The sequence below is a fragment of the Lactuca saligna genome, chromosome 4, assembly GCF_052625555.1.
Source record: "Lactuca saligna cultivar CGN05327 chromosome 4, ASM5262555v1, whole genome shotgun sequence".
Lineage (NCBI taxonomy): Eukaryota > Viridiplantae > Streptophyta > Magnoliopsida > Asterales > Asteraceae > Lactuca > Lactuca saligna.
This window is the reverse complement of record NC_136420.1, coordinates 150,990,438-151,003,720: the sequence shown is the minus strand read 5'-3', so window position 1 is coordinate 151,003,720 and position 13,283 is coordinate 150,990,438.

The window sequence follows — 13,283 nt, the reverse complement described above, 5'->3', positions numbered from 1 at the left end:
GTACATTATCAACCAAATTCCAAACTTGGTTGTCGTACATGGACTGAATCTCGCTGTCCATAGCCTCTTTCCATTTTGCAGACTCTGGGCCTGCCATGGCTTCCTTATAGTTGCCAGGTTCATCCAAATTTACTAGTGTACTATCACTAATAAACGTATCCCCTTCAGTAGTAATATGAAAACCATAAAACTGGGGTGGAACACTAGCCCTAGAGGAACGTCGAAGAGGTAAGGACACGTCAACAGGTTCAACAGGAGTTTCCTCCTCAAGTTGAGTGCCAGTGTTAGATGTTCCTTCATCGCTTTGATCTTGAATTTCTTCAAGTTCAATTTGCCTCCCACTGTCTTCTTGGCCTATTAATTCCTTTTCTCGGAAAACTCCTCTTCTAGCAACGAAGACAACATTGTCACTCGGTCTATAGAAAAGGTAGCCAAAAGACTTCTATGGATAGCCGATGAAATAACACTTCTCACTACGAGGTTCAAGTTTTTCGTGAGTCTCTCGTCGTACGAAAGCCTCACAACCCCAAACCTTAATATGTGCCAACGAGGGAGCCTTCCCTGTCCACATCTCGTGAGGAGTCTTGGAAACCTTCTTAGTGGGAACTAAGTTAAGTATACGGGCGGCAGTCTCTAAGGCATACCCCCAGAAAGCTATTGGTAACGAAGTCCGACTCATCATAGAACGAACCATGTCCAACAAGGTCGGATTACGTCTCTCAGCCACACCGTTCAATTGTGGCGTTCTTGGAGGCGTCAATTGCGAAACGATTCCACATTCTTTTAGATAGTCGTGAAACTCAAGACTTAGGTACTCTCCTCCTCGGTCTGACCGAAGCATCTTGATTTTCCTGCCCAGCTGATTCTCCACTTCACTCTTAAACTCTTTGAACTTTTCAAAGGTTTCCGACTTTTGCTTGATCAAGTAGATATATCCATATCTGCTATAATCATCTGTAAAAGTCACGTAGAAGCGGCAAGCATCCCATGTGGTGGATCTAAAGGGCCCACACACATCAGTGTGTATGAGATCCAATAAACCCTCACCCCTTTCACAAGTGCCAGTAAAGGGTGACTTGGTCATCTTCCCAAGTAAACAAGATTCACACGTATCATCGTCCCTAAGGTCGAATGACTCCAACACTCCATCCTTTTGGAGTTGGGCTATGCGTTTCTTGTTGACATGGCCAAGGCGACAGTGCCACAAGCATGCTTTGTCTAGACTAGTAGACGAATCAATATTCAAAACATTATTTCCGAAATTATCAACAATCATCACAGATTCATAAATCCCATTACAAGGTAATGCATTGAAATAAAAGACACCATTCAAATAAACATTAATAGAACCATTATTATTATCAAAAGAATATCTGAAACCTTGTCTAAACAACCCGTGAAAAGAAATAATGTTTCTTGCCATATCTGGCGAATAACAACAATTCTCTAAATCTATTCCTAACCCATTTCTCAACACTAAAGAATAAACACCAACTTTGGTCACAGGCGATGATCTTCTGTTTCCCATAATCAGGTTCATCTTCCCATGCTCCATTTCCCTACTTCTTTTTAGGCCCTGCAAATCAGAACAAATGTGGTAACCACATCCTGTATCAAGAACCCATGAAGTAGCAAATGATGAGTTATTAGATTTAATAGAATACATACCTGCAAATGTGGGCTTGATCTTCCCATCTTTTATGTCCTGCAGATATTGTGGGCAGCTTCGCTTCCAGTGGCTCTTTTGGTGGCAATAGAAGCACTCTGCTTCTTTAGGATCGGAAGAGGGTCTAGCGGGGCCTACTTTGGTCCCACTTGAGGACGAACCATCACGGGGTTTCCCCTTATGGTGGCTCTTACATGGAGCCTTCCTCTTTTTACCCTTTCCTTGACCTATCGCCATCACAGGAGCGGCCACAGCAGGGGACGGTGCAACGGATTTGTCTTTGAGGTTGCTCTCAGCAGTCCTCAAGAGTCCTTGGAGCTTGCTCAAGGAGACCTCCTCTTTATTCATATGGTAGGTCATCCTAAACTGATTGTAGCAGGAGGGCAAGGAGTGGAGGATTATGTCGATAGCCAAATCCTCATCAAACTTAACATTAAGTTTGAGAAGACGATCAACATACCTCTGCATTTTCTGCAAATGAGAGGTTAGGGATTCTCCACTCCCCATCTTAGCGGTGATCATGTTAGTAATGATCTCATAGCGCTCTTGCCTCGCGCTCTGGTGATACCTTTCCAGCAAATCCTGATGCATTTCATATGGATACATGTCCTCATAGGACTTTTGGAGTTCGGGGTTCATGGTGGCCAGCATGATGCAGTGAACTTTCGTGGCATCACGCTCGTGGGCCTCAAAGGCGGCCAATTCCTCAGGAGTAGCAACATCTGGGATGATCTTCTCAAGCTTTTCATCGAGGACATATTCTTTGTCCTCGTAGCGTGTGATCATGCGGATATACCTCATCCACTCGGTGAAGTTTGAACCATCAAATGTCACTTTCTGACACAAGTTCATCAACGAGAATGACCCAGAAGCGTTGTTGTTGTTGTTTGTTGACATCTGAAAAGGAACAAAGTTTGATTAGAAATGAATCCCTAATTAAACACCCAAATGAGTAATTAGGGCTAGGATCCAACAACATTATTTACAACTTAGAAAGGGATGCCGTACTCTAAAAGTAAATAATTTGAAGGTAAGTGAATGACGATTCACTAATTCTCACCATGAAAAACGAAAAAGCAATTTAGGTTTTAAATGTATTGAAAACTCCTAGATCTTTGAGATTCATTGAACTTTTCAATGGCATGTTTAAATCTCCATATGCATTTCAAATTTGCGACTGGTATGCCGAGGATCGCAAACAAATTTGTGAATAACCATGCGAATCAACGCGGTGCACTCAATGTCTTTATCACCTAATCAATGTGCCGGTGAACCACACACGCTCCATTGATCTATGACAAACATCGAGTCACCCTTCGCTACCAATGTCATCCCCAAATTGATGTGCCGGTTAACCACACGCGCTCCATCAACGTTTGACAAGGGTATGAAGTGTAATTCCATGGATTAGCATCATTTTCACATTTTACCCTAAAGTAACTAAGAGTGGGAATTTGTAAACCAATGTAGTTACTTTAATATTTTTCATTATACTTTTAATGAGGAATTAAGTGCCCTATCCTATCCGTTCGGCTAACGACCCTCCACCAGTCAAGCAAGCGGTAGATGTGAGTGTACATCCATTAAGCGCCATTTTATAGGCAGCAACCTTATACCCACCTTATAGACCGGCTTCGTGAATGAGGCCTACTAGCGATAAGACTAGCTTATTCTTATACATATATAATAATTAATCTTATAATATCATAATTGTATAAGGGTGTATTTTAAAACATTTCAAAAATACTAGTATCTTAATGTGTATTTAAAATTTTCGGAATTAAGGCTATTTAATTTAAAATTTTAAACACCAAAAAAATCTTTGATTTAATAATTATCAAAATCAAACAATTAATTTGAAATATTAAATCTTTAGGGATTATCATAAAATTAAACTATTAATTTATTTAATCCTTTTTATTTTTAAACATATGGAAAGGATAATACAAGATCTTCAATTATCTAGTTTAAACAATTAAATTGATAATCACAAAGATAGTATTATCCATATCCCTAAAATCTTGGGATCTTATCTTGGGAACAAGGGATTTTCGAAATCCCTAGGGTTTCATAACCCTAATTTCGAAATTTGGAGGCTAGGCAAAAAGGTTTCAAGAACCCTATGAAAAAATCGCCAACTAGGGTTTGGCAACCCTAATTTGAGAAAATCACCAAGCCTTAGGGTTTACTTGCCATAAACCCTAATTTGTCAAGTTCATAATATGCATCAAATCCAATTGAAAACAAAAAACCAATGGCTCTGATACCACTGTTAGGTTTTATACAAACAATCCTATGTGTGCATGCAACCCTAGTTTGGATCTATGTTTTCACTATAAGACATACAACTTTATGAACACAAAATAAACCCTAGCATGCTTCTATAATTTTCGAAATTTACATAGCAGTGTAGAAAACATACCTTTGTTGTTATATAGCAATAACAACTAGTTTCCTTGATCTCTTGAACTCTCTAGAACTCTTGAAAGCAAGCACCACAATTGTAGTGCCTCTAATGGCTCACAAACACCTTGAAGCAAGAAGGCAACTAAGAGAGAGAAGGGAATGATGCTAATTTCGGCCCTAGGGTTCCCTTGGAATCAAGTGGCCTTAAATTGAAGCATAGGGTATGTATTTATACTATAGGGTGCTAGGGTTTCAGTCAAAACCCTAATGGACAGCTTAGCCACCAAGCAGCCCAAGGAACCTTATGGAATGAGGCCTTGGACGAAAATATGATGATCCTTCATCATAATTTCGTTCCCCCTTAGTCCATTAGGTTTCCTAGCCCAAAACTCAACTATCACACAATTGACAGTTTATACCCCTTTATTTAATTTGTCTCTTTTAGTCACCAAATTAATTCCTAATTAATTTATGACTAATACTAATCAAATAAATATGATTTCTCCTTTAATATATTATTCTTATAATACATTAATAAATCATAATATCTCCTCTCTCATATCAAATTACCTTGTCAAGTTGCTTTGGTGAAGGCAACCCAAAAGACCATGCACACTCGGGTCAAGTATATACCAAATATGGTTACTGACTTAGACATTAATCCAACACATTGGACCCTTTAAGATCCTCTCCAGGATCGGTCCGGTTGCCTATAAACTTCATTTACCTCACGAACTCAATAACATTCATCCTGTCTTCCATGTTTCAAGTCTCAAAAAGTGCCTATCCGATGAAACCCTAACCATTCCTTTAGACGAGATCGAGATCAATGAAAACCTCAACTTTGTGGAGGAACCGATCGAAATCATGGATCGAGAAGTCAAACGTACAAAACAAAGTCGCATCCCGTTAGTGAAGGTTCGCTGGAATGCCAAGCGGGGACCGGAATTCACTTGGGAACGGGAAGACTCAATGAAACAGAAGTATCCACAACTCTTTTCTTATCCATGATTTGTATCTTGTCTTATGTTCTAAACTTGAATTTCGGGACGAAATTACCTCTAACGGGGGGATAATGTAACAACCCGAAATTTCCGCATCATTTCAATGTAACTCTTTCGCGCAACCGATCGTCGTTCCGATTTCCGATTTCCGATCTTCCGTTTAAATTGAGTCATTATATAGTACGCATTTAAAATAACTTAATGGGTGTCTTAATACATTTGAAAATCATTTTAACACCATACTTTAGTGATCGGAATAATTCTAGAATTTACCGTATCGGGTTACGGTAACTCAATCGGGTACGACCAAAAACCCCGTCTAATGCCGGTATCGGGTAGAATTCCACAGTGTCCAAAAATTTTAACACTATATAAACGTGTTTAGGACTTCATTTGAAGCCTTTGGCCAAATTATCACTAAACATTTCCCACCTCTCTCCTAATCCAAGTTTAAGGGATCAAAACTCAAAATTAAGGCTTCTAATCTCTAAGGTACCTTCCTAGCCTTAATCTTTAACATATTTGACATCCAATTTCAATTTTAAGACATGAATTAGGCCAAACATTCATGATTTTATGGCCATAGAACATTCATGGGCCGTAAACTCATATTTCAAGGGTTTTTAAGCCCTAAAACCCTTCCTTTGCATAGTTGGACACTAGATATGACTTAAGGGCTTAAAGGGAAGAACTTATAACATGTAGAACATGGATTTAGAGGGAAAAAAGTGAGTTTACGGCCAAGGAACATTCTTGGGCCGTAAACTCATATACAAGGGGTATTTAAGCCAATTAACCCTTCCAAAACCTAGTTGAGACTTAGACATGAACCTTGGACTTGCTAATCTAGACTTTGAAACACTTTAAACTTGATTTTTGTGTAACAAAGAAGAGTTTACGGCCAACACACTCTCTTGGGCCGTAAACTCCTCTAAATGGGTGATTTAAGTCCTTTAAACATGTTCAAATACTTCCAAACTCAATCTATGGCTTTGTGGTAAAATCTAGATGCATCTAAAAATGGTTTAAAGGATTAAAACACAACAAAAGTATGATTTATGGGAGTTTACGGCCTAGGAACATACCCTTGGCCGTAAACTCATAAAACAATGTTTAAGAGGCATCAAACATACTCAAATGGCTTGTATAAATTTCTAGAATCACATGTGATTGTTTTAAGCACCAAAAACTACCTTTTTCAGTAGTAAAGGAGAGTTTACGGCCTTAGAACATACCTTTAGGCCGTAAACTCCAATAAATGTCTTAATTGATGTTCTAAATTCATAACAACGCTTAGAAAATTAGGTTGAATCACATGTGATTGCCCTAAATAGCTCAAATCAATTTTTCTTAGCCTTGGTGAGTTTACGGCCGTAAACTCTATGAGTGTGGCCGTAAACTCATGCTTTAAATGTTTTAAATCCATTCCACGTGTTCCAAGGTGTCTAGATAATCATTCCTAGCAATCCCTAAGTCCATTTGAGCCCTTAAAACACCAAAACCTCACCCACATGAGTTTACGGCCGTAAACTCATGTATGTGGGTGTTCCATTGTTGTAAACTCCTTAAAATGTTTACTTATAGGGAGTAAACTCAAGTCCTAAGTCCCTAGTATCATTACAAATCCAAAGATGTCACCCGAGTCACTCCGAACGCTCGTTTTGAGGTGTTTAACCTCATTGGAGTGTAATGTTCCATATGATTAGTGAATGTATCTCTAATTGTATATATATGGACATTATATCATTTTACATAGGGTCATCGTGAGTAATCAAACCCCGAACCGACACCTAGCATTAAAAAACCGACACGTTTTCGAGTCCGGTGAGTTCATACCCCTACCCTTTTTCACTGTTTTCAGGGGGGAACATAAGCAAAGTACAAGGAAATTCTTGTACTCAAAATATGTTTTCAAATGTGTATTTCATATTTCGTATGCTTTGATAACTGATTACCACAACCGATAACAGATCGAACATGTAAATCACGTAACACATATTTGTGAAATGAGTCTTTAAACTAGTATGTTTTACATGTATTCACAAATGGTTTTCCACTTTTTATCAGTTAAAAGCATGACATTAAAATATTTGAACATAATACCTATACACTGTTTTGTCCTCAATAACACTCCCCACACTTATAAGAGTGGAGGACTTTCATATTATTACTAGTAAATTTGTTATTCCTGTACGATTGGAGACACGTCCTCGGAGAACACTCCACCCAGGTTACGCGAGTGGAGGACTATACCCATAACCAGAATCTCTGGTATTTAGAGAGCGTAACTTGAGTGTATAGATCTATACGGGACTGACTACCCCACACCTGGCTGCTAGCTACAGCCGAACCGAAATGGTTCAAGGGTGACGAAAGTCATAAGTATGTGGACGACTTATTGCCACATGTGGATTACTTATTGCCACAGGTTTCAGTCTATTGTATGGTTATGGAACTCGCAATTAGGATAACAGAGATTTACTTACAGTAATAATGGATTACTTTATACATCGTTTACATCTTTTACATCTTTTATATCTTTCACGTACTGTAGCTAACATTCAGGAAAGTACGGGACTTTCCTGGGGAAAAACATGGAACCTAACTACATTTACATCTTTTACATCTTTAACATCGTTTACATTAGAAACCTACATGCAGGAAAGCATGGGGCTTTCCTGGGTAACACTTACATAACTAGAAAGAGTAACAAACTGGATAACATTACATCTTTTACAATGTGAAACATACAATAAGGAAAGTATGGGACTTTCCTGGTAACACATGATAAGTAAACATGTTTTCAGTGTACAAACTTACTATACTTTACATTTGTGAAATAATAACCAACTTTTAAGAAAATACGGGATTTTTCTTGGTATACATAACATTTCAGAAACCGAAAGGAAATCGAAACATTTTCACAAACAAAAACCGCTTATGAACTCACCAGCTTTATGCTGATTTTCAAACCGCTTGTGTTCTCAGGTCAACGTTAGAACAGGTACCCGAAGATCCTTTTGCTTGAAGACGGTGTACATGAAGACCTGTTACATTTTGTCTATATATACTATGTATCATAACTGTACAAACTTCACTTTTGAAATAACTGTAAAACTGTTACTATGTAATGTAATGCTTGTTTTACTTTACTTACTATGTACATTGGATTTGATACTCAACATGGTAGTCAACCCCGGAAATGTATTCCGCCTTTGGTTTTCGGGGTGTGACAATTTGGCACTAAGTTAACACCATCTCTAGAGAAACCTGTTGTTGACATAACGCTTTATCGTCAAATGATAGGGTCCCTTATGTATCTAACAAATAGTAGACCGGGCATTATGTTTTCTGTTTGTTATTGTGCTAGGTTTCACGCTACTCCAAAAGAACCTCACATGGTGGCTGTAAAGAATATCTTCCGTTATCTAAAGCGAACTTCATCTCTCGGTCTCTAGTATCCTGCCAAATCAGGGTTCTTTATTTAAGCTTTTTCTGATGCTGATCTCGGAGGGTGTGGTGTAGACCGAAAGAGCACTACAGGTGGATGCCAATTTCTTGACAGAAAACTTGTTAGCTGGTAGTCCAGAAAGCAAACATGTGCGTCACTTTCAACAGCAGAAGCCGAATACATAGCTATCGCTTCTTGTACTTCTCAAGTTATATGGATTCAAAGTCAACTGAGAGATTACGGGTTGAACATGAAGAAGATTCCTCTCTATTGTGACTCAGAAAGTGCAATGAGGATTTGTCACAATCTAGTGCAACATTCCAAAACTAAGCATATTGCACTTAGATATCATTTTATTAAGGATCATGTAGAAGATGGGAACGTGGAAGTGCATTTTGTTCGATCCTCTGATCAACTGGCTGACATATTTACCAATGCCTTACCTGAAGCATGTTTTAATAATATTTTAAAAGGTCTGGGAATGATGGAAGCAGAATCGGTACCAAATCCTCGAATCTTGCATTAAAATTAGGTAGGCAAAACGGAACGACCGTTCGGTCTATTTCGACTCCATAATTTTCGGGAACCGAAATGAACCAACCGCTCGGTCTATTTCGGATGTTGAATTTTACGGAACCGAAATGAACTAATCACTTGTTCTATTTCGCTTCATTCAATAACACTAAGGTTTACGTTGGATATTATGTATATCTCTATCATTTTCTGTTTTTATTTTTTTATTTTGTTTTTCAAAAAACTTCAAAAATCTAAAAATATATATATTTTTTGAAAACCTTAAAAATCCAAAAATAATTTTTTTGTTTTGTTTTTTTGTTTTGTTTGTTTTGTTTGTGTGGTGTTTGTGTGTTTGTTCATTTTTTTCAAATAGGTTCCAAGTATAAGAGTACAACAAAGTTCGGAGCTGGGTTAGGTATGATGCTTATTTTATGAACTAGTTAAGGGTCCCTAGAAGTATGTTGCTGCATGTTGACCAAAGCCTCTTAGACTTAGAGCAAGGCCTTAATGATTCGATCAATACCTATCGTTTCTTCCCAATCAGGATGTTCTTATCTACTCGGTCTAGAGCTACCTTACTCCTCTCATATGAGTTAAGAGTTTATCTGATTTGTCATGTTTTTATAGCAGAAGGTACTTTTAGTTCTTTCACCATCCTCATTCCATTCTCCATCCACTATCGGTTAACAACTGTAACCCTTGAGACTCTCGGTTCTTACCACTGAGGTTTATGGTTACATCAAATCTGTGTTTATGATCTTAGATACGTATACCACGTGCTGAGTGAAACCCAAAATTCAACACCTATAGTGAATTGACGGTGAATTGTTATATTCAAGATCTTACTGGTTACCTACTAAAATCTCTTTTTTTTTTTGCGAGGTCTTTTATGAATTTTTCTAAAACCAAGACTTTTCTTCCCATAAAATCCATTTTATTTTTGTTTTTGAGATTTCTATAAACTCTTTTTTTCATTATAATATATATCCTACCTACTTGTTCAACTGACCACATCGGTCTCACAAGTAATTCTACCAACACTCGGTCTTATATTAAGAATCGATGTTCGGTTGAAGCTAAGACACTTTAAGCCTATGACTTGAAAAGAATCCTTTCAATGTTTCTTTACAAACACTTGATCGTATTCTCAGGAAACCACACAAGCACTTCAAGTCATTCCTGACTTTGAAGGAAACGATTCTTGCCCGGAATCCCCTGCTTTCTGTCTGATAATAAGACATCACTCACATCCCATATTTGCTATTATTCTTTATCTTTTTTGTCACTCTATTGCACGAAAATTTTTAATTTCCCAACATTCTGGTGATGATATGTGTGAGTTTTATTTGTCCTCTAGCGAAACAAGGGAAATTCAAGTTTGTATGGCAAGTTACATTTCAAATGTTGATTGAGGAAATCCTTATGGGCGCATGAATTTGAACGGTCCTTATACGCACGTGTGCTGCCGCATACCTAGGAGCACCCAACCTGTCACATCGCACTTTTTCAGGAGACGTTTTCGTGATCACGTCATTATCGTCACGATTTTCCTCTCTCCTGGCAATGGTATATAAAGGGTTTCGATGATTCTTTGTCTTCTACCAGCAACAAAGTTTCTCAACTATAAAGGCGATTTAAACTGTTCATCTTCCTTCTTTGGCCAACAATGGTCACTTCTTCATCCGCACATGATCAGACTACTTCTTCGACATTTCTTTCTATTAAAAAAAATCAAAACATGATCATCGAACTCAATCCGTTCCTGTATGATTCCTATATGTTACACGTTGTTGAGTGTTTTAAGTATTCTCCGTTGGTTTTAGACCTAACCCAATTTGAAGATATTCCAATGTCTCTCTTGTCCCAATTCTACTCTTCTGCAACATACGACAAGAACAAAGAACGCATCTACTTTCAAATCCACTCCAAAAAGGCCTCTATTTCCCAAGGGAGGTTTTGTTCTTTACTGCATCTTGCTGTGGATTCCTCCGTCATCTCACCCGACTTCATCACTACTGCATAGCTATTCTCAATGCTTTATGAAATGGGATATACATATGTGCTGACAACCATTACAAAGGTCAAGAAGTCGTGTCTACCGTCTCAATGGAATGGGCTTCTTACTCTTCTTATTAAAAGTTTGGCGGAACAGAGTGTTGGATTTGATGGCACCAGCAAAGGTTTTCTGACCATTCTCTATGGTATTTACAACGGTCTAAACCTTGATTATGGGTCCATAATCTGGTCTCAGGTTGTGCAGAGCCTCAATTCTTCTACTCGGCATTTCGAAATTTCATGCGATGCGGAAGGCTCCGGACAATTATTACAAGGAGGGCTATCGACACTCTAGATATTTCGGTGATGAAAGATGCCCTAATCGCGTCCATTGCTATGTTTCATACAAAGAAGATCATTCTTTCTGATCCAACGAAGTTTCCACACTATGGCTCTATTCCGGAGTCCATGTATCGCAGTGTCACAACTGAAAGTCAAGTGATGGCTGATTATCGTAAACTTCCTCTAAAGGAGCCGGGAGTTCTATCTCCGGAGCAACAGGCTGCCTTGGATGCAGTTGACAAGCCTAGAAAGCGAGGCAAAAGGGTAACAATTAAGATGGAGACAACAGAGGAGGATCAACCTAAGCCTTCTAAATTGAAGAATCGAAAGTCGGAGAAAGAGGCTTCCTCTAAGCCAAAGAAAATTAAGAAGATGGCGAAGAGATCCAACAATCCAAATCCTCCTAGCTCTGACAATCAAGAAGAAGATGAAGAAGAGGAAACTCAACCAGAATCCCCACGAGGTAATATTCCACCAAGATCTCCTACTCCAACCGAATCTCCTTCTCAAAAACTTCCAACCCCACCTCTGTGACAACCCGATATTTCAACTCTTTGTAGTGACCTAAAAAGTCAAGTATTGTAACCACTCTTGGGTTAATAAAATTAACTTTGATATTAAAAAGTCCAAAAAGTTCCTATTTAAATTTCTTCTATGTTTAAATGTCATCAAACCATGATCGTACGTAAAAAGAACGCCCAAATCCGACTTCGTATATTGAAGTTATGATTTTTCCAAGTTCAACTTACCAACAGACAACTAAAAACTCGAATCAGAGATCGAGCGACTTTTGGCCGGAACAACCTAAACGAGAATCGGAGGTCTCGACAATGGTTGTTGAGCGGTAAAAAGTCTGGAAAAAACCGACGTCAGATAAAGAAGTTATGAATTTTTAAAGAAATTCCTTAATCACGTCATTTTATTAAATAAATAATAAAAATAATTTCGGAATTTGACAACGGAATCTAAACGAAAGTTGTAGATCGTAGTCTCACCTTCGCGGGGATATAAAGAACGTCGAAAACGGAGTTCGTATGAAGAAGATATGATTTTTTGAAGTTTATTTAATAAATTATAATGAAATTTAAATCAAAATGCTAGTAATATCCGAAGGGGTGTCAGCATCCTCATCCGAGGTACGAGCCGCGTAACCCCATACGCCCTGCGTACCCGAGGGCCTTGGCCTCGGATCGTCCACGTCGCTCTATGCGAAGCTACCGACCCGCCCCATCCGACCCATCCCGTCCGAAGTGCGTAAGCGATGGCGCACGGGTACGCGCTGCGTACGCTCGTACGCCTCACGTACAGAGGCGGTTCAGCACCCCTATAAAAGGGATGCGAGCCTTTCCTAAAATTTTGCTTATTCTCTCTTTTTCTCTCACGATCTTGCCTCGATTTCCGTTCCTGTTCAAACCCGAAGCTCTGGTCTTTTTGCTCAAGTCCCGAGGGTCGATTTTACTCCCAAGATTCCCGAGAATCCCGAGAAAAATCCGTTTCCCGAGACGAAACTCTACCCGGTTTTCCATCTCGCTATCTTCAAACTTCCAAGTGAGTTCATACCCCTTAAATCAACCTTTGAAATGATTTTTAAATGTTTAAATACTTTATGGGGGGGATACAAGTTAAATACTTATAGTTATTGCTTCAATCACATGTGATTGCATTAATCACATATGATTAATAACTAGGAAACCAATGATTTTATCACAGTTCAAACTGTTTATCAAACTGTTTTACTTCAAAATGTTTTATAAACTCTTTTACTTATCAAATGCTTTTACCTAAACTTTGTTTTACTACTTATAAATTGCATGCCCATATGTGGTCTGGTGGAATTTCGGGTGACCATCCGAAGGTCGTTTCCATATTAATTATATATCAAATATACATATATAGACATAAA